At 42.1% G+C, this 23,506-nt stretch overlaps 1 protein-coding gene across 4 annotated transcripts in view; it reads right to left on the minus strand.

Moving 5' to 3' along the window:
* pacrg (PARK2 co-regulated) overlaps positions 1-23,506 on the minus strand; it is a 290,834-nt gene that overhangs the window by 260,765 nt on the left and 6,563 nt on the right. The gene's annotated exons all lie outside the window — the stretch shown is intronic.

Here is a 23,506-nt window from a genome sequence, read left to right on the forward strand (position 1 = left end):
TCAGGTAGTGAAACGACTGGAAATTTTTCTCTCAATATTTCAGATTTATCAGATTTCAGATACATGACCTCACAGAGATTCTTTTTCTGTGGACGAGGAAGAATGACCACTTACTGGTAAGTGCAAAAAAAATGCACCTGTAAACAAATAAAGAACTGTAAACAGAAAACAAATGTAAGTAAAGTGACTGTACAATACAGAGAGAATAAATAAAGTCAATAAAGTGCAAAAGTGAGAGTCTTTTAATGAGCCCCTGATTGAGTTTATTGCTGAGGAGACTGATGGTGGAGAGGTAGCAGCTGTTTCTGAATCTGGTGGTGCGAGTTTTGTGGTACCTAGACCTCTTTCCTAATGGCAGCAGCGAGAACAGAGCATGTGCTGGATGGTGTAGATCCCCTTGCTGATTGCTGCTGCTCTCTGACGGCAGCTTTTCCTGTCGATGTTCTCGATGGTGGGAATGGTTTTGCCTGTGATGTCCACTACCTTTTGCTGGGCTTTCTGTTCAGGGGTACTGGTGACTCCATACATTCCTGAGAGTAGTTGTAAGGCTGTATAGTGTATAGGTTGGGCATAGGTTCCTGCTGGCTGACGACCATTCCGTAACTCACTGAACACTGTCCGTGTCTTCCTCGAGTTTTCTTCATTGTAATACAAAACATGGCCTAGTACACAATGTGTATCCAACTGGATGAGGAATCAGAGAAGACATTTCCCTGGAACTGCATTTGCAATGAGCTAACAGTGCACTCATATAGATCATTAGAAGGACATGTACAAGTACATGCAGTATTAAGAAGATAAACAAATCACTGGCTCTGTAGTTAAAGCAGTGAAATGGTTCAAGTTCTCCAAGGCCTCTGCTCATCTACAGTGGGGAAGTTATGGGCAGGGTTCATCACTCCATAAAGGGGAAGAGCATACAATAAATTCAGCAAGATATTTGCAGGGTTTCTTTGGAATTTGCCACCCCATAAAGCTGCCCTCATGATACTGAATTCACGCCCTTAACTCTCGTGAATGCGCCAACTGCACTCCAATACACAAACACACCGCGCATGTGCCTACCAAAGACTCACGCATGTGCACAGGATCCAAGATGGTCGCACCCAGCCCATGGACCCCAGGACGCTGACTAACAATTCCAACTCATGTCCATTTCAAGCTACAACCAATCATCCAGAAAAGAACATGGACGTATGTCGGGGAGAACACAGAGGATGAACGCTTTAAGTTCTTAGGAATAAATATGTCCAATGACTTCCGACGGTCAAAAGTGCAACAATGCCTGTACTTTCTTAAAAAGTAAAGGAAGTTCAGCATGTTCCCCCTTGTTCCCAACAACTTCTATTGAGCATGAGCTTCTCTGCTCAAGATTGAAAGCTATGGAAGGTGGTGAATGAACCCCAGAACATTGCACAACCTCACCTCCCCTCCATGGACTCCATCTACATCTCCCGCAGACTAAGAAAGGCAGCCAACATACTGAAAGGCGCATCACATTATGGACACGCTCTCATTGGGCTCAAAAGTATGAAAGCAGACACCATCAAGCTTAAAGTCAGCTTCTTCCCTGCATCCATTGAGCTCCTGAAGGGAACCCATAATGGTAGTAGTATGCTGCTCTTGCTTGGTGCTAATTGATCTTCCATTCATTGCAATAGTATACTCTGTAACTGTGTTCTTCACACAGCTGGATGCTAGAGATAACCTGTTAATCTGTTCACAGAAGAGCCCTTCTCACTGCATGAAGTATTTTGTGACAAATAACTTAACTGATTTTTGTAATGCATTTGGAACACTTCTTACAAAGGTCCCCAGCAGCGGAGTGAATGAGACAAATCTGGTGAGAGGGTATAAGTAACAGTAATACCTGTGACACATTTAGAAATTTTGCTTAAGTCAATTACAGGAGTTAAAGGCAGATTGAAAAATGTTTATTTAGCCATGGACTGAAATTCTCAGCCAATGGTGACTTCTGTGCAAAGTCCACAAATTATTTTACTTATGAAAAAGAAAAATTTGAAAGAATATCGTGTGAGAAAGATTTTTTTTTTAGATGATTCAGCCTCAAACTAAACCTGAAAGATCTAATGGCCTGTTTCTGTGTTAAAATACACTGTGTGCTCAAAAGCAAACCTCCAGAATGGGCTGCCAGGGGCAGTAATGGAAGCAGATGTGATTGTAAAATTTAAGAGGCTTCAAGATCGACAGATGAAAAATGAAAGGAACAGAGGGGCATGGATTATGGGCAGGCAGACTTACTTTAATATAGCATCATAGACATTGTGGATAAATGGTCTATTCTGTACTGGTCTACGTTCTTATTCCAAGGTTTGAATTTGGCCCAAAGATAATTAATGCAAACATTCTACTTGGATTTACAGTTTCAAAAGCATCTAATTAATTGCTGGAATATCATGTCCATCTCACTTATCAAAAAAAGGCTGACTGCTTCTTGACTTGTTTTACACAGACTTCCTAATCCCACAATAAATGCAGCAAACTTGTTGAGACTTTTCATTATTGCCAATATCGTGTTTAATTAAACAGAAAGCTTTCAATCATAAGCAAATACTGACTGCGAAATCAGGCAATGCCAATCGCAAGTATCTTTAACTTAGCAGGAGAATGCAAAAAAAAGTAAAGCAGGTTTAAAAAAAAACATTCCTACATAAAGAGGTATGTGATAGACTTCCTGAGTTTGTCTTGCAGGTTACCGAGAACCAGGATTACATCATCGGTGTCTAGAAGCCCAGAAGTGGGGAACAAGGCTGACCAAAAAAAAGGCAAGTTTTTGAATGCTTTTAGAATATTTGAAAGATAAACCGAAAGCAGGATCCCACTCAAAACAGACCACGTTTCATGTAAAGTGAAAGCTACAATGGGACTATGTTTGAGCAGGGTTTTAATTTGTAGGGTCAGGATAAATTTCAGGAGGGATATTTCAGTATTTTGTCAGCTGATGTCATCCAGCAGAGCTCAGGTTGATGGGACAACATTGTACCTTTAGCCTCGAACCTGACCTGTGCCATTCACTCCAGTGCAGGGGTCCTTTGTGGGTCGTGTTATAGTTGGATCAATCAAAATTAATTGCAGTTCTTGGGAGCTTGTCTGTTATCCTAATCAGGTTATTCTAAAGCCAAAATAAAAATGTTGGCAATAAATCTGAAATCTAAAAGGCATTTTGACAGGTGCCTTGTTAGGAATGGTTGAGAGGCATATGGACCAAACACAGGCAAATGGAACAACTTGGCCAGCATGGTGGAGATGGGTGAAAGGCTTGGTTCTATGCTGTACAATTCTTTGACATGAAACGGAAACATCATGACTGGACAGCCCACATATTCAGGAGAAGGTACAAGATGCTTCACTACTTAATAAGATCAAGGTTGATCTGAACGTAATCTTGGCTCCGCACTTCTGCATATCCCTGGTAATGTTTCACCTCCAAAGCCCTTGCGCTACATGACTCTGTGACATGTAACACCATCACATGGAGGAGATTTAGAATACCTGGGATGAAAGGGTTAGCATATGAGAAATGTTTGTCGCATTTGGACTGTACTTACTGCAGTACAGAAGAATGGGGGGGGTGGGGGGGGAACACACCACATATGAAAGGGCTGGATAGAGTAGATGTGCAAGAATGTTTTCAATGGTAGGGGAGTTTAGGACAAGAGGGCACAACTTCAGGATAAAAGTGTGTTCATTTAAAATGGAGATGCAGAGAAATTTCTTTAGTCAGAGCATGGAGGGCAGCTGTGGAAGAAAGGTCATCAGGTGAATATAAGGCAGAGGTTGACAGGTATTTAATTAGTCAGGGCATCAAACATTATGGGAAGAAGGCCGGGGAGTGGGACTGAGGGGGAGGATGGATCAGTTCATGATGGTGGAGCAGACTCGATGAGTAGATTGGTCTACTTCTACTCCTGTATCTTGTAATCTTGTGAGGTTGTCCTCCAAGCTACACACCATCCTGCCTTGATATACATTGCCATTCCTTCAGTGTCACTGGGTCAAGATCCTGGAACTCACTCTCTAACAGCATTCTCGGTAGACCCACATCTCAAGGACTGCAGTAGTTCAATAAGGCAGCTCCCCACCACCTCCTTGGGCAATTAAATATTGGCTCAATCTGTGAAGCCCACATCGTTTTAATTATTTTTTTTTAAGTTTTACTGTCAACTATGATAAATAGGAATGGAAAAAGGGGAATTTTGCTTCAAAACAAAATTTGTATCCTGGCCTTTGTCAATATTCCAACATAAATGGCTAACTGCTTCTCTTTTCGCACAAAATGCCTGATCTACTGAGTATTTCCAGCATTTTTTCTTTTATTTCAGTCGATTCCTTTATTGTCATGTAATGGTACAGAACATGTAATATTACACAAAATTGCCTTCTGCCTGCCGAAATGCCATCAGAGTCGCCATTAGTGTCGCCCCATAGAGCAAGAGAGAAAGAGAAGCAAAAGAGTCACTGAGTGCCATTCACTGTGGTTCTCCCCCCCACCCTCCCCACCCAGCGTTATGTTGATCTTCACTGAGAAGCCTGGACCTTACCATTGCTTGCTGTTATCCTGCACTGCTTCCTAGACTTTTTGACTGGGCCCTTTAGTTTGAATTAATATTTTTTCCCCCAATAGAGATGTGCCACATGCAAACAGCTATCACAGCAATGTCAAGGGCAAAGCCCAGAAATCTCTACAGGCAAACCCCACTTTACGCAATTAATTCATCCCAATTTTTTACTCGTGTAAGACAAATTCACGTTAGGTGATTAATAGAATCAATGGGAATAATTACAATGAATCCCCCCATCCTTTCAAATTATCCATCAAGACTTAAAATGTGTTTTAAAAACAACTTTTAGCTGCATTATAATGCCAAAACTGTTAAGGTTAATAAAAATAATGATGATATTTTTCATTTACTTCATAATCACATCATAACTAAACTATTTCTTAGAAAAATATTTATCCAAAATTGACTGAACAGATTTTGATTTTTTTCTTCTCTTTATACAATTTCCTATAGCTAGCGATCACGGTAACTGGATAATTACCCGTAAAACAGAAAACGGTTGCCATTTTCCAAATCATGGTAAATGAATTTTGCGTTGATAGAAGTAGCGTGTACTTTGGTTGCAGATGCAGTTCCAAACACAAGAGATATTGTATTGTCAAATTATAAAACTTCCACTAACTGAAATTGAACCTCAACATCAATTTGTTACATGCCAATGCATCAAAGAGAACCAACAAAGAGAATAGACATGAACACATTAAACTAGTTTCCAGTCATTTATTGAAAACTGTTCTAACCTTCAAATGCTGTTGATCAATACTCACCAGACTGTGATGCCATATAGCTCTCCAAGGGCTTATAAACCTTGGCTGCTGCTATCTAGATAAATAAAAATGCCCGCCTGTGTTTCAATATAGTTAGCTGAAGTGCACGTCTTTGCAGACTTTTAAGGAGAGAAGATGCATCGTTCTCTTGTGGAGTCATTTAAAATTTATAAACACGATATACATGAAAAAACAAATGGCATGGATATTTGAAATGACAGACCCTGTTGATAATTCATTTTATTATCTACCTCTCATCACTTTCAACATTCTACTCAATTATTATAAAGAGTGCATTAATTATGCAGAGAGTTGTATCTCATTTAAAAGTTTTACACTTTTGTAACCACTAGTAAAGTAAAAAAAAAACCACTAGTAAAAAATTAAGGAGCTGATTGTTGATGTCAGGAAAGGAAAACCAGAGGTGTACAATCCAGTGATCATTGAGGGATCAGAGTTGGAGAGGGAGATCACATTTATATTCTTGGGAGTCACTAGCTCGGAGGATCCTTCCAGGACCCAACACACCAATGACATCGTGAAGAAAGCACGTCAGCACCTCTATTTCCTCAGGAGTTTGTGGAGGTTTGGTATCAAATCAGAAACCCTGGCAAATGTCTACAGAGGTGTAGTGAAAAGTTTGCCGACCGGCTGCATCACGGACTGGTATGGGGACACTAATACTCCTAAGCATAAAGCCCTCTAAAAGGTAGTGGACACAGCCCGGGACATCACAGGCAAACCTCTTCCCACTATTGAGTACGACAGGGAACTCTGCCGTGGAAAGGCAGCAGTAATCATCAAGGATCCACACCACCCAGCACACGCTCTGTCCTCGCTGCTGCCATCAGGCAAGAGGTCAAGGTGCCGCAAGACTCGCACCACCAGGTTCAGGAACAGCTGCTACCCCTCCACCATCAGACTCCTCAACAGCAAACTCCATCAGGGGCCAAGGCTGGGTCAAGACATATTCCCAAGAAGGAATCATGTAAAGCCCTTGGCGAGGTTATAAAATGTGCACAAAGACATTGGGCTCTGCATGAGCAGACAACCTTCCTGGCTGGTTCTGTAGGACTCGAGCAAGTTTTACGTTGGGCCATGTTTTTGGAAATAACAACAGGCAATTTGATGGTAAAGAGTCATCGAAGGAAATAAAAACTCTTGATCAGGACACAATGAGAAAATGTTTGATGTTGTGCTTAAAATTTTACATTTAAACATACAACATGGTAACAGGCCCTTCTGGCCCACGAGCCCATGCTGCCCAAATACTCCTATTAACCTACAACCCCTGGACATATTGAAGGGTGGGAGGAAACTGGAGTGCCCAGCGAAAACACATGCTGACACAGGGAGAACATACAAACTCCTTACAGACAGAGTCGGATTCGAGCCCGGGTCGGTGGCGCTGTAATAGTATTGTGGTAACTACTACGCCAACACAGGAGATAGTGACTGACTACGTCATCTGCTGACAACAGATTTCCAAAAGACCTATTCACTTTCAAAGAATCCAAAAATGTGAACAATTTTCCATTTACAAAATCAACAATGCCTTGTCTCTGGAGTGGAGGTGACCGGACAGTTTTCCATTAGTCCTGTAGATTAGTTCCAATCTAGTGTGGACCTGTCGGAGGTGAAGTTCAATACTGCAGTGAGAAGGACTAGTGTTGGAGTGAAAATGCAGCCTTGTTGACACCACCATTCATTGAGAGAAAGTCCACTGCTGGTTCTGATCATGGTTCACATGTCATTGCAAAGCAAACATAAAACGGGTGTGGACTTCGGTCACAGCTAAATCTGACAAATGAAAGAGTAAGGTCGGAAAGAAAAGCCTTCCACTGTGATTGATGCTGCTCCCTGTAGTTTTCCTGGTTTTCAGGTCTAGGTAGTAACAATTGAGCTGTTGAGAGCAGGGCTCAGCCAATGACATTGTCTGGAACAGATAGCTGGGAGACCCCTCAGTTGTTATCACAGTCAGATTTCTCTCCTTTATTGAATGAGGCCAAGATTCTGACATCTCCGGGATGCACCCCCCTCCCCCAGCCCCCTGCACATGCTCCTCTTCCAGAAGAAGATGATGAGGTTGCATATTTGTGACTCAAGTTCCTATATATAGACAAATAGGTGACTGAAGTATACAAGAGGGCGTAGCTTGCACTCAACATCCACAATACTCTACTTACCCTACTTCTAACACCTCCTCCTTTGAACAATGAAGGTCAATGACAAGACTCCACAAAATGAGGATCTCTTTCCATGTCCTAGGAGCCACTGAGTGTCAGCATCAATAACAATGCTCAACATTATGTTCTGTGTTTAGCTATCTGAATTAAAAGGTGTCTATAGATCAGCATTCAAACCCAGTACAAAACACAGGGAGGGTTACATCTCCAGAATTGGTGGAGGAAGCATGGAGAAGCGAGCAGCTGCACAAGGCACTGATAAAGCCCACAAGGGGAGACCATTGATCCAAACACACCAGGCAATGGCGATGAGTGACTGGACGTGAGTGTCGGGTCTGATCAAAGTGAACATCTACAAGCCAAGTTATTTTAAGTCATCCTGTATCCTCCATTGCCTGCACATCTGCCCTGGCCCCCACGCGCAACAAGGACAGGATTCCCCATCCTCACCTACCACCTCACCGGCCTCCACATCCAACATATCCTTCTCCACCATTTCTGCCACCAGGCACATATTCCCCTATCCTGCTCTCTTGTCTTCTGCAGGGATCGCTCACTCCTCAACTTCCTTGTCCACTCCTCCCTCCCCACCAATTGTTCCATTGGTACCTACCCGTGACCGCTGGAGATACTCCACTTGCACCCACATCTCCTCCCTCACTGCCATTCGAGGCCCCAAACAGTCCTTCCAAGTGAAGCAACATTTCTCTTGTGAAACTGCAGGGGTCATCTACTGCATACAGTGCTCCCATTATGGTCTCCTCTATATTGGAGAGACTAAGCATCACTGGGAGATTGTTTTCTTGAGCATCTCTTCTGTCTGCTGCAATAGCATGGATCCCCCAGTGGCCACCCATTTCAATATCCTATCCCATTTCCTTGCTGACCTGACTGTCCATGGTCTCATGCACTGCCAGAATGAGACCACCCACCAATTGCAGGAACAACAACTCATATAACCTCCAACCTCATGGGACGAACATCAACTTTTCCGATCTCTGTTAAACTCACCCCCCCCCCCCCCCCCCCACCACCCCACACACTTCCTCCCTATGTCATCTTTCCTTGAAGAAAGGCACAGGCCCAAAATGTCAGTAATATATCCTTAACTCCATGGATGCTGCGAGACCGGCTGAGTTCCTCCAGTATTTCTGCCTGCTTTTACTACAATCATGGCATTGGCAGACTTTTGTGTTTCACTAGGTCATCTCCAGGGTGGATTTTGGATAGAAATTAAACATTTGCAGAAGAATATTGTTGCTATGCATCAAAGAACATCATGATGCCTGCAGTTCATGCAAGTGTTAACATTCCAGAAGCTGGCCAATATATTATTGCAACTGGCACTTACAAACCGCTTTAAATAATCCCTATGCCATCGGTGCTCTGTGATTAGTAAGGGATAGCTTAAGGTGGTATGTGAGTGGGAAGGGAAGGTTGAGAATCACTGCCCTAGATCCAATCGTTACTGAAATATTTTGCTTGAGAAAAATTGTCACTGGGCCATTTCCTTTGGAGTTATGAAGCTGTGCACATAACAAGTCAATTAGGAACGATTAAAACAGTGGTTTTCAAACTTTTTCTTTCCATCCACATACCACTTTAAGCAATCCCTTACTATTGACAGAGTACCGATGGCATAGGTGCGTGAGTGGAAAGAAAAAGGTTGAGAAACATTACACTATACCTACCAGTTGTCAATAGCTCTTGCTGGGCAGTCATCCTTGCCTTCCTTTAGGTGAGGCACGATCTACCTACAGCAGACATAGTGAAGCACTGGTGAAAAATTACCAATACTACCTCTGCAAAATGCTTTAAAACACACAGGAAGATGAGGTGAATCAATAACAAAGTTGTCTCCCATGCCAGCAACAAACTCCAAGGGCTTAATTACAGCCCGATGGATCGGCTTGGTGGTGAGTTTCTAACATCAAACTTATGAAACACTTTATTCTCGAGCTGTGCCATTGGAAGAGATGACCACGTGGACAAGGGAAAAGTTTCAAGATTTCAGATTTCGCTCCTCTGCAGTTGTTTGGTTTTCATTTTAAATGGGATGGAATACATTTGAGAATCGGAATTTATTGTCATGAACATGTCACAAAATTCCTTGCTTTGAGGCAGTATCACAGATGCAAATTTTGCTATAAATTGCATTTTAAAAAGAGAAAATGAGGTAGTCTGGTTCATTGTCCATTCATAAACCTGATGGCTGAGGGGAAGGAGGTGTTTTCATGCTTCTGGGTGTTCGTCTTCAGGCTCCTGTACCTCCTTCCCAATGGTAGCAGAATGAAGAGGGCATGGCCTGGGCGGTGAGTGAACACTCAAAGGAGTGAACACTAATACTCATGATGGCGCTGGCTGAGTTCACAACTCTCTGAAGTCTTCCGTCCTGTGCATTTGTACCTCCATACCAGACAGTGCTGCAACCAGTTAGAGTGGTCTCACGGTACACCTGTAGAAATTTGTAAGACCCTTTGGTGGCATACCAAATCTCCTCCAACTTCTCACAAAGTGTAGCCTTCTTCGTGATTGCCGTGACAGTTGCTTTTCCTCTGAGGTGACAATGGATTATTCATGGCCATGGATGATAATGTTATTGTGACCCTTGTACTCCTGGGGAAATCGACCTTCGCCGTAATTAAATGATTCACCGAAAATCTACAGCTACTGATGAGGGTTTTAAAACCAACAGAATTATGAGGAACTCATGTCAGCCTGACTAGCCACACACCTTGAATCTGAGGCCTGTTTCACAGAGATTTGATTCACCAGCTGTCATTTATAATATACTCATCTATGCAGAACTGCAAGCTTGAATTGTGAACTGAATTGCTTTCATTTAAGTGAAGGGTTTTGAAACTGATCATGTTTTTTGTTTGTTTATCCATTTCACCCACTGGAGTGTTTTGAGGCTGGATTACAGTATCCTGCAAGGCACGGGTCATTATAGAAGAAAAGCTTAGCATGTTTGCTTCACTAAACTAATGAAGGTTTATACAACAGCAGGTACAATAAGTACTGAATCTTCACACACAATAAACTTCTGAATGAGAGAAACATGTTTGGCCTAAGATTCAACATTCCTTTTATTGTCATGTAATAGTACAAAAAATGTAATATACACAAAATTCAATTCATGCTTGTTGTAAGGCAAACAAAGAGTCACCATGAGCATTGCCTGGTGCCCCTAACAATTGGAGAAAGAGAAAGCAAGAGAGTCACCTCAGGGAAACTGAGTTCCCGTGGATTCGCCGCCAGGGATCCTGCAGCCCCTGCAGCCACAGACTCCAGTTAAAGCCATCAGCAACCTGTGATAGTCCAGATTCTATCACCAATGTGTACATGTACAGATTGTAGTGTAGGATGACTGTGATTGGCTGAGAATGTAGCCACACCTACTGGCAGGTGTTAAAGGATTGCTCCTAGCCAGACCAGGTCATTCTGGACTGGTCGACTTACTTGTGATATGCTCCAGTCTTTTAGTTAATAAAAGCCTTGGTTTGGATCAACAAGTCTTTGGTTCTTTCGACGTGCTCTACACAACCCAAGCTCCAGATCTAAACCTCCAATACGATCACAAAGCCTCCAACACCGGAGGCCCTTAGGGTGCCCTTCTTATTCTCAGCGCCTTCTCGAATCCCAGTTCCAACACCTGGTTCCCATGAGCCAGTCTCCAGCAGCCCGTGGACTGGTGTGAGTCCTTCGACCAGGTCGCCAGCAACCCATAGCTGTGTGAGTCCTTTGACTGCAAGATGCCTAAAGTATGCAGCCTGTGTCGTTTATTAGGCCGCTGAGCCTCTCGTTGGTCTGCTGCCGCGTTCACCTTCCTTGTAGGGTCATCTCCTCCCCAATTGGTGGGGGGGGGGGGAAGGTGTTCCTCCAGCACAGATACCACCATCTTGGGCACAGAACCATAGTTGCAAGATTTTTAAAAAACACCCTCAACTCCTCTAACAGTCTGTTTAAAGCCTATATTGAGCTGTCAGCATCACGACCAGGTGGTCAGGCCACGTGGAGTAGTGCTGGGTCTCAACTTCCCATTCTCCAGGGTCTACACCAGAGGCAGTGTGTTACCATTGTGGTGATATGTAATTACACCACTAGGTCACCAGGGGTCATCCCAGTGACCTTGTATATAAAGCAGTCGAGAGCTACAGTCCAGCCTTCCAGGTTCGTCTTGCAGAGAAACAAGAGCCTCTTAGTGTACGTATTAGTTTATTAAAGCTGTCTTATACTCGCACTGCTGGTGTGGTTCTTGTCAGTACAACCATTACAGCAGCTCCATCGGTGCCGCCATTTCTTTTTGAAGACTATTCTTTCCAGAAAGCAAACATTCTGGGTCTCTTATTCGTTTTCCTCAGGGAGGTGAATAATCACAGATAAATGATTTACAGTTAATCACTTCCCTCAAGAGTTAAAAAAGAAGTCCTCACAGATCTCTTTGTGACCCAAGGTAATCTTGCAAAATCCCAGAATGTTAATCTAATGATGCAGCCTGCATTATTCATCTCAGATGCCAGTTACGTTGTATATTCAGATGCTTCATGTAAATTGAAGCATTGTCTTGTGCCAGGCATATCAAAAATCCATACTTCTCTTCATCAACAAGTCTCACTGAATCCTAGAATGGTTACAGCACTGAAACAGGTTGTGAAATCTCATTACTAGTGGCAGCCTCTTCGACACGTCCACCACATTCTGATTGGACGAGGCATCGGGGATCTATTTGCCTATTGTTATTTAGGAATGGTAGCACTTCCTTTGTTCCTAAATTACTTTTAAAATTAATTCCTCAATACAATTTAAATGATCATGGACTTCAATTGTTTTCTAAAGAGGAACCATGCGCTCTCATTGTAATTTCTTCCAGTGAGAGGATATGAGCTTACTTCACATTTTTATGCAACTCCTCTTGATGTTGAATCCTATCAAAAAGTCAACATTATTAATAGTAGAGCACGTGAGCATGCTGCACCTTTCCTAGAATTCCTGGAAACGCAAGTAAATCGTAAAAAATTAGATGGACCGAAACACGAAAGTCTGCAGACGTTGTGATGGCAGTGAAAAATATAGAAAGGCTGGAGGAACTCAGCAGTTCTCACAGCATCCAGAGCAAGTAAAAAAAATATATTAGCAACAATTAGGGCCTGAGCCCTACTTCAAGGTAAAAGTTGAGGCAGGGCTCAGGCCCAAAACGTTGGTCATATATCTTAACCTCCTGTGGATGCTGCGAGACTGGCTGAGTTCCTCAGCATTTCTGAACACACCAGATCTTCTCATTCACTGCTGTTGTTACCTCATTTTATAATTCCAGTGGACTTGGGAGTGATCTTGAGATCAACCCTTCTTTTCCCAATTACAGAAGCTTGCAATTTTAGTGACTTGAGTATAATATCCATTGGGGTTTCACAGACATATAAAGTGAATAAAACTAGGATATATTGGGAGAATGAAAACAAAGATTTGTCATATTTATGGATATCAAATTGTCTTAAAGGAATGTGAGAGGGAAAGATCTGGAGAAGAAATGGCTGATGTTGGTCACCAAAGACTCAGTTGCTGATGAGACATGGGTTTAGAATTTTTAAATCATTCTTGGAACACGTGCATCACTTGTCAGGCCATCTCTAATTTGCCTTGGATTGAGGGGTTTGCAGAGTCTCCTTTCACAAAGCTAAAATCCATGTGCATTTTTCCTCTTATTATATCCAATCAATACCTTTTGACTGTTGGTCTGGACTCGTCCTCCTCCCATTCTTCAGTCTTTATTCAAACAACTTCCTGTTTTTTGTTTATTCCATGAAGAAAGCCTCAGGCCCGAAATGTTAGTAATATATCTTTATCTCCTGTGTGCAATGAGAGTGCTAGTAATCCTCCTGACCATTAGAGGGAGTCGGAGACAATTTTGTTTCAGCTTCAGTTGGATTCAAGATGGATGCCTCCACACAGTCATGAGTTCATCCTATAGCTAAAGCATAGTTGTTTTAAGAGAACCCAAGTTTCTACATTACAATACAAGAAACATCACATGGTACCAGGACTTTGCATGGTACCAGGACAGAAAGCAACACCAGGAGAGTGCAGAGTGTGAATCAGTCGTTATCAGCAGAGATATGGAGAGTGTAAATTGGACTGGAAATGTCAACCACGAGAGGAGATTGTTCAAAGATTCATGCTTTATCTGCAATCCATTGGACTCGATAGCAAACATGATGCATGGAAGATTGCACTGCTACTTACCATGGTGGGACCTCAAGCACCAGAGGTTTTTGCCAAGGCTGCTAACCAGAGGAAGTTCAACAAGGTTATTGAGATGTTTGATGAACACTGTTCACCGAAGGAAAATGAAACATTTGAGAGGTCTGTGTTTCGCTTGGTGCAAGCAGCTGCAATGAGAAAGCTTTGATACTTTTTTTAAACAGACTTGAAATTAAAAGCAAAAACATGCAATTTTGGATTTCTGCAAGATTCAATGATCCGTGATCAAATGGTGTCGGGATTATTGGTAAGAAAAGTGAGAGAGAGGCTGCTGCGAGAGACAGAGCTTACCTTAACTGGATCTAAGAAAATATGCCACGCCAGTGAATTAGCTCTGCAGCCTGCGAGAAAGAGCAAAAGTCAGTGAAAATGAAGACACAGCCATAGCCACAGTGATAGGAAACAACAAAAAGATGGAGAGACATTCAATTGTAAATGATGTGGCACTCAACATGCACCAGAACAATACCCCAGCTATGGAAAAGTCTGTAATAAGTAGAAAAGGCTATAACTCCTGCCTATGATGTCCTCACTTTCCCTGACCAAAGTGGGATCCATAACACGGTCCCTGAGAAGCCACAGCTCAGCACACCTGGTGCAGATATGGACATCCAGGAGGCTAGAAGACTCCAGGGCCTCCCACATCTGACACTGAGAACAACAAACTGCTCTTCCTTTCCTCAAATGTCTTTTTTTTCTTTGGCTTGGCTTCGCGGACGAAGATTTATGGAGGGGGTAAAAAGTCCACGTCAGCTGCAGGCTCGTTTGTGGCTGACGAGTCCGATGCGGGACAGGCAGACACGATTGCAGCGGTTGCAGGGGAAAATTGGTTGGTTGGGGTTGGGTGTTGGGTTTTTCCTCCTTTGCCTTTTGTCAGTGAGGTGGGCTCTGCGGTCTTCTTCAAAGGAGGTTGCTGCCCGCCAAACTGTGAGGCGCCAAGATGCACGGTTTGAGGCGTTATCAGCCCACTGGCGGTGGTCAATGTGGCAGGCACCAAGAGATTTCTTTAGGCAGTCCTTGTACCTTTTCTTTGGTGCACCTCTGTCACGGTGGCCAGTGGAGAGCTCGCCATATAACACGATCTTGGGAAGGCGATGGTCCTCCATTCTGGAGACGTGACCCATCCAGCGCAGCTGGATCTTCAGCAGCGTGGACTCGATGCTGTCGACCTCTGCCATCTCGAGTACTTCGACGTTAGGGATGTAAGCGCTCCAATGGATGTTGAGGATGGAGCGGAGACAACGCTGGTGGAAGCGTTCTAGGAGCCGTAGTGGAAAGAAAAAAGAATCTTAAGGAAACAAGTAAACAACTAACTAGCCTTACCTTAAATCCTCAATGCGAACAAGCTCGACCTCAGCTTCTGTTCGCCGAAGCCTCGAGAGCCAAAGCCCCACTCCTTCTCTGTGCCACTCACTTGCTGAGCCCCTCTTTTACCTTACCCTTCTTTCATTGGCCCTCTACCAATTAACCCTGTCACTTGCTCCTTGTCCCTCCTCCACTGGATGCTTCCTAACTCCAACCACTGCACATTTAATTCACTGTTTGGCCGAAACTCCTCCTTGAGGGTGCCTTTTGGAATTTCCACAGGACAATGGAGCACATCATAGATGGGGTACGTGTCCACATGGATGACATAATCCTATGGGGATTTACACAGGAACAATACAACAAGAGGCTCATCAAAGTACTACAATGTATCCAGAAGCATGGATTAAAGTTAAACAGAGAAAAATGTCCGTTTGGTGCGAAGGAAATCACTTTTCTGGGAGAAAAACTGTTAGAGGCAGGTGTGGAGCCAGACAAGAGCAAGGTAAAAGCAATTTTAGAGATGCCCAAACCCATTGACAAAAAAGGCCATATTGAGAATACTGGAAATGATCAATTTCATTGGTAAATTCATACCAAACCCATCTTCTAAAACAATGTACCTAAGGAAGTTGTTACAGGACAAATATGAATTCGAGTGGACAGCCAACCACGAGGAAGAATGTGGATAACTGAAGAACATTATAATGACAGAACCAGTGCCTTTGACATTCTTTGACCCATCCAGAAGGACAAAAATATCCAGGGATGCTTCAAAAGATGGAATAGGTACCATCCTACTTCAGACTGTGGAAGAAAATTGGAGGCCAGTAACATATGCATCAAGGACAATGACAACATCTGAATGTCAATATGCACATAAGAGAAAGAGTGTCTAGGTCTGGTCTATGGACTTGAGAAATTCTCCAGTTATGTGTATAGTCTACCATCATTCGAGGCAGAGACAGACCACAAGCCATTAATAGAGATAATCAAGAAAAATCTCAGTGAAATGTCGCCAAGAATCCAAAGACTGATGATGAAGCTACAATGTTATGACTTTGAATTGGTGTACGCACAAGGGAAACTTATTGTGTTAGTTGATACGTTATCCAGGGCAATGATGCAGAGTGAAGCACACAATGAGAGTTCCCCAGAGATAGATCTGAATCTGATCACTGAATCTCTTCTCTTATTTGACATGGAATTCATGCAGATCACAGCTGAAACAGAAAAGGACACAGTTCTACAGAAGATCATCAAGAATCTGAATGAAGGATGACCTAGAGGTGAATGTCAGCCATATTACAACATCAAAACACCTGACAGCCTGAATTTCTGAAAGAAAAAGAACTGCACATTTAAAAATTTTGTGCTGCTGATGTGTTTATGTTTGTGATGAAATTTAAATTAAAATGAATACTGTATTAGTTAGATTAAACATCTCAAGGAAAGGGGATGTAGTAATAGAATGCTAGTGATCCTCCTGACTACTAGAGAGAGTCAGAGACTAGTTTGTTGCTGCTTCGGTTGGATTCAAGATGGATGTCCCCACACGGTCATGAGTTTGGTCTATAGCTAATAAAGTATATTTGTTTTAAAAGAACCCAAGTTTCTTTATTACAATAAAAGAAACATCACACAGTGGATACTGCAAGACTGGCTAAGTCCTCCAACATTTACTGTGTGTTTTTACTACAAACACAGCATATGCAGACTTTTGTATTTCACTAAGTGTAGAAGACAGTTAAGAATCACCTTTGTTGCTGAAGATGTGCAGTCATGATTTGGGATCAAAGGAGGAGATCACATAGAACCATACAAAATTCCGACTGGACTTAGCAAGTTAGATGCAAGAAGAATGTTCCCCATGTTGGGGAAGTCTAGAACAAGGGCATCATAATCTAGGATTGAGAAGAAAGGAAACTTTTTTCCACTCAAAAGTGTTGTGAACTTATGGAACTACTTGCCATATAAAATCATTGAGGCCAGTTAATTAGATATTTAGAAAGGAGTTGAATGGGGCTGTTATGTCAAAAGGGATGAAAGGCTATGGAGGCAGTACTGAAGACATCAGATCAGACATGATTATATTGAAGGGAGGAACAGGCTCAAAAGGCTGAATGACCTTCTTCTGCTCCTTTTTTCTAGGTTTCTATGATCCTTTTTACACTGAAAAGCTGCATTATTGCCGTATACACAACCCATCTCTGGAAGCCAGCTTGCAGAATAGAAGAATTCTTTTACACAGCAAGCTAGCTTCGAGAAGCAAAACCAACAGGACGTGTAGTACAGCCCTGCTTCACCTATGACACTACCTACCTTGGCAGATAAAAACCAGGCAAGTTCAGATCCCCGCCCTCAATCCGTCTTTGACACATTCACACAGGTAAGTGAAGTGTTTGAAAGGCAGCTTCAATCCTCTGGGTAAAAGGGGTAGCTGTTTAACTTTTAATCCCAGATTTAAAGGTACCTGGCTTGAATCCTCTGTGTAAAAGGGGTATATGTTTAACTTTTAATCCCAGATTTAAAGGTCCCAGTGAACACTAAGGGATCTGAACTTAAAATGCAAAATGTTTCACCAGGTTGATCCCGGAGATGAAGGGGTTGACCTATGAGGAGAGACTAAATCTCCTGGGATTATACTCACTTGAATTCAGAAGAATGAGAGGAGATCTTATAGAAATGTATAAAATTATGAAAGGGATAGATAAGATAGAGACAGGAAAATTGTTTTCACTGGTAGGTGAGACCAGAACTAGGAGATACAGCCCCAAGATTCAGGGGAGTAGATTTAAGACGGAGATGAAAAAAAAACAGTTTTTTTTCCCAGAGATTAGTGAATCTGTGGAATTCTCCACCCAGGGAAGAAGTTGAGGCTACTTCATTAAATCTATTTAAGGTTCAGTTAGATATATGTTTACATAAAAAAAGGAATTAAGGAATATGGGGAAAAGGCAGATAGGTGGAGTTGAGTCAATTATCTGATCAGCCATGATCTTGTTGAATGGCGGAGCAGGCTCGACGGGCCGGATGGCCAAATCTTTTTCCTTTTTTTTATGTTCGTATGTTTCGTTCCATTTCTAGATTCCTCTTCTAGAGACATGTCAACTGTCACATTTGGGAATTAGGGACAGCATATATTAGTACTTTTTCAATAGTTGAGATGAATTGATGAATAGAAGAGACCTGGATACACATTAGCGGTGGAGACAGCAACATATCAGATGCAATTACAAATGAGGGGTAGTAAGTGCTAACAGCAAGGCTTTTGACTTGGGGATCATTGATCCTATTTCCATTTGGCCAGGTACCATTAATGATGTAGAATTTTTGAGCTATTTACTTGCATGTACTTCACGGATGCTTACATTTACTGTTAGTTTCTGACTAACTTTTGTTTAGATCTTGTATTTTTCCATAACCAAACGCTGTGAAATTAATGCCATTTCTCAGTTCTCCTGATTATATTTCTTCATAATGGTAGTGCAGTACCACCAACATTCGCTATCAGAGTTGAGTTGCTTCTTGGGATATATCAGTTCAACTAATGCAAGTTGTACTGATTCATTGATTTATAGAGACATAGAATCTTCCACAGCACAAAACAAGCCCATTGGCCCAACTCATCCACACTGACTAAGTTGGCAATCTGTTTGTTTAATTTATCCCACCTTAACAACAACAAAGGTCCCCATTGTCCTGGTCACAGCCTCTTCTCGATGTGACCTTCAGGCAGATGGAATGGAACAAGTTTATCTCCAACAGGTAACAGGTTCTTAAACCTTCCTGTACTCCACTAACCAGAACAATAATTCAGGATCAAAGATTTGTAGGCACTATTGAAACATCACACTTTTTTGTACTATCTTACAACTATGAATATTTATCTATCTTTTTTAAAAAATCTTGTGTAGTAATTTAACTGATACTCATTGTTTATTTGTGCAACTGTAGCAAGAAAAATTCCAGTGCATCTGTACATTGTACTTATATGAATGAGAATAAACTCCCATCTCATCTTCAGTTGCCAAATAAGCAAGTGAGAACAGGCAGGTGACATTAGGACTGGGTGGCAGAATGCCCCGTCAGATGAGTAAAGGAGGGGAGAGAAGGGTTTGGGTTTAGAATTGCAGAACCTGGAGTCTAGACAGCTGGTGTCACAGCAGGCCAGTCAGAGATCTGCAAGCAGCTCGAATGCCCATTATGCACAAGATTCCAAACTTCACAGGTTACAAATCTTACAAAACTCAAAGCAAAGTTGTGCCAAGACATTTGAACATGTAAAGTAGAGCACACCATATAAGGGAAAATCAACCAAAGATTTCAGCACTCATCTGAAGCTGAGTCAATCTGCTAAATGCTAATTTAACACATGTATTTTTAGCAATTGAGCTGGGATAGAGCTTTAAGTGATTTAGTATTGTGATGTGTTGTTCAGATGCCAATTGAACTTTGGTTTGCTGAGCTTATGAAATTATTTTTTTTAGGATCTCCAGACTAAAAACCAATTTATATTTTGAGTGGAGGATTTGAACCCTGGCACTGTAATCACATTGCTCTAACCACAACTCTAATCATGCCATTCTGTTGACATTGTTGCTTTTATGGCTCACCTTGCAAGCTGAATTTTAACTCTTCAATTAATTTGTCAAAGTTTTCACCAATACCTTGGACATTGGGCACAGTTTACTTCTCCACTCAAACAGGGCCTTTGAATTTTGAGGTATTAATTGTTTAACTTCAACTTCTTCCTCTATCTAGACATTTTGGGATTTGACTTGCTTACATTCCAGTTTTGTGGTTCTGAGTTAGCTGAAGAGGCCAGTGTTTGAACTCCAGTCTCTTCTAGAGATGGGGCAGAAGATTGGTATGTGAGGTGATGAGTTCTTACATGACTCAGGAGTGAAACACAGAAGTCTGCAGATGCTGTGACTGTAGTAAAAACACAGAAAATGCTGGAGGAACTCAGCCGGTCTCGCAGTGTCCATAGGAAGTAAAGATATATAACTGATATTTTAAGCCTGAGCCCTTCTTCAAGGAATGAGTGAAAAGCAAGCAGGTGTCTGAATTAAAAGAGCAGGGGAAGGAGCACAGACCAACAGAAAAAGGGTGATAATTGGATATGGAGAGGAGGCCAGGAGGGAGGAAAGGTGAGAATTGATATGGGGAAGGGGGGGGTTTGGAATGCAGAGATGGAGTAAAGAATTGAAACTAGGGAAGTCATTTATGACCTACATCTCCAGAGGAGTGAACTCATGGTTCTCAATGCTACACCCAAATGCTCCTTTTGAGTGATCATGAGCTAGTGATTTGCCCGAAGTCAGCTGAAATATATTTATTCGTGAAGACTTTAAGCGCACCTTTCCCTCCACCTGGTTATCTCTTCCTACATCAGAGTTCAAAATTGCAAAGTCACAACCAAATTCGGTCCGATTTAATGTCGTCAACTGATAGGTCAATAATCAAATTTTGGCTTTATTTAAATTTAAATTTAAATCTTTCATCTCACACTTAAACATCCAATTTAATTATATTATGGTCGCTGATTGCAAAGTGTTCCCTTCTCATCTGATTGTTAGCTAATTTTAGCTTGCTACAAGTCTACAAAGCTACTCCAATCCTGTCTCCAAGTAAATATGGCTTTAAAATCAAATTTTCTAAATAAAGTCCTAAATAATCTTCTCTCATTGATAACTGCATTCCAAACTGTGTTCACCAGTCTAAGAAAGCCACACAAACGTTGTACTTTGTAATTACTGTCTGAAAGGCGCTCAGCCAATGTGGCATTAAACAAGCTAAGCAAACATAACTGAAACATATTTAATTGCTAGAGCAAAATATTAGCTTAAACTGCATCCAAAGATAGATTTCCCTGATATTTCAAATATAAAGTAACAAAAAAAGTAACATAATGCCATTGCTAGATTCGATGACAAGTTTTGGCTCAAAACGTTAACAATTCTTTATCCCCCCCCCCCCCCACTGATGTTGCTCAACCTGTTAAGTTCCTCCAACAGGTTGTGTTTAGCTTCAGATTCCAACTTCTGCTTACTTCAACGGGGGAGAGAGTGAGCAGATTTAAGTTCTTGGGAGTCACTAACTTGGAGGATCTTTCCTGGACCCAACACACTAAAGGCATCATGAAGAAACTACGTCAGTGCCTCTACTTCCTCGGGAGTTGGCAGAGGAAATGTCTACAGATGCGTGGTGGAAAGTGTGGTGACTGGCTGCATAATGGTCTGGTATGGAGACACCAATACCCCTGAGCAAAAGGTAGTGGACACAGCTCAGGAGATCACAGGCAAAAGCCTCCCCACCATCTAGAACATCTACAGGGGATGCTACCATCAGAGAGTAGCAGCAATCATCAAGGATCCACACGCTCTGTTCTTGCTGCTGCCATCAGCAAAGAGGTGTACATACCACAAGACTCGCACCACCAGGTTGAGGAAGAGCTGCTACCCCTCCACCATCAGACTCCTCAACAACAAACTCAATCAGGGACTCATTTAAGGACTTAGTTTTGCACTTCATTGATTTTAACTTTTTCAGTTTATTTACATTGTAGTGGCCCGCAGCCTGCACCTCCTTCCTGATGGTAGCAGTGAGAAGAGGGCATTGCCTGGGAGGTGGGGGACTTTGATGATAGAGTCTGCTTTCTTAAGGCACCGCCACCTATAGCAGCAGAAGTCACTAGCAAGCAGCCTCATTCACTTAAGTCAAAATAGGTGACTTGATTACTTGTGAGAACAGATGAAATCAGAATATTGTTGATGATACTACTTTTTTCATGGTGCATCAAATGAATAAATAACTGCTCAATGAAAAGGGAGGTTTCTAAAGCCTCTTCTGCCTTGTGGTATCCATCACCCCTGTCCTCCATGCCAATATAAACACATCATGGAGCACAATGAATGAATGAGATAGTGAAGGGCAGTACAATGGTGTAGTTCAGTGCTGTCTCCTTGTTCCAACCACCTCAGGCGCTGACTGTGTGGGGTTTGCATATTCTTTCCATGAAAGGGTGCTCCCATTTGCTCTCACATTCTGAGGATTTGTGGCTTGGTAGATTTATTGGGCACTATGTCACCCCTGGTGTGGATGAGTGGAAGCAGGCTGATGGGAAGGTGGGAGAATAACATGGGATTAGTGAAGGATCAGTGTTAAAACAGGTACTTCAAGTTTTCAAGATTCTTTTATTGTCATGTAATAATACAGAAAATTTAATATTAAATAAAAATTTATTTTACCTATGTAAGGCAGAAAAAGAGTTGCCATTGGTATTGCCTGGTACATCTTACAATAAGAGAAAGAGAAGCAAAAGAGACTCCCTTCAGTCAGACTCACTGAGTGTCCATGAATTCACCTCAGTGCTCCCGCAGTTTCTACAGCTGCACAGATCCCTGTTCGATCCATCTGCAACTCAAGCTCCAGATCCAAACCTCCAATATGATCAGGAAGACTTCAGCGCCTGAGGTCCTTCAGAAGCATTCTTACCCTCAGTACCCTCTTGAATCCCAATTCTAGTACCTGGTTGCCATGACCCAGTATCCAGCAGCCCGCAGCCTATATAAGTCCTTCGACTATAAGTCTCCAACAGCCTTCAGCCTATGTGGGTCCTTCAGCTGCTGAAGACCCTGTAGTTACAGCATTTTAATTAAAAACACCACCACCCCTTTAAAGCCTGTATGGAGCCAATGACACCACCACCTGACAGTAGGACCCTGCAGAGCATTGCCATTCTCCACTCACTGCTCTCCATGAACTCTAAGGGGTTAAGGGGCTGATCGCATGCTGTATAATTCCACGATGCAGAAGAACCCAGAAAATTAAATCAAACAAAAAAAAGCACACATTGAAAATGGAATCATATACTATCAAATTAAAGATTCAATGTCCATGAACATGATTGCTCAGTGGTGTTCCAATTGAGTCTGTATGTCAAAGAATTGATGATGGATGAGATGCAGAGATTGGATCAATTCTTGAATCTGTGTACATCTGCATCTCTCTTAGACGTGGGCAAAGTGAATGGCGTCAAATATATCATCGCTGATTGACATCCCATGGACGTCAATCGACACTCAATAATTTTTTTTTTAAGTATTATTGATTTTTCAGCACTCAGCCATATATCATTTATAGTGTTGCCTATCAATGTGAAAAAATCCAGACTTTAGATGAAATCTAAATGAAGCTGTGTGTCCCTCCGAGATGACCCTCCAAAATGAAGCTGTGTGTCCTTCCAAGATGACCCTCCAAAATGAAGCTGTGTGTCCCTCCGAGATGACCCTCCAAAATGAAGCTGTGTGTCCCTCCAAGATGACCCTCCAAAATGAAGCTGTGTGTCCCTCCGAGACAGAATGACTGGTGTGAACTTCAATCTGAAGAATGTTGGTAT

Source organism: Narcine bancroftii, chromosome 8 (genome assembly GCF_036971445.1).
Source record: "Narcine bancroftii isolate sNarBan1 chromosome 8, sNarBan1.hap1, whole genome shotgun sequence".
NCBI classification, from domain to species: Eukaryota; Metazoa; Chordata; class Chondrichthyes; order Torpediniformes; family Narcinidae; genus Narcine; species Narcine bancroftii.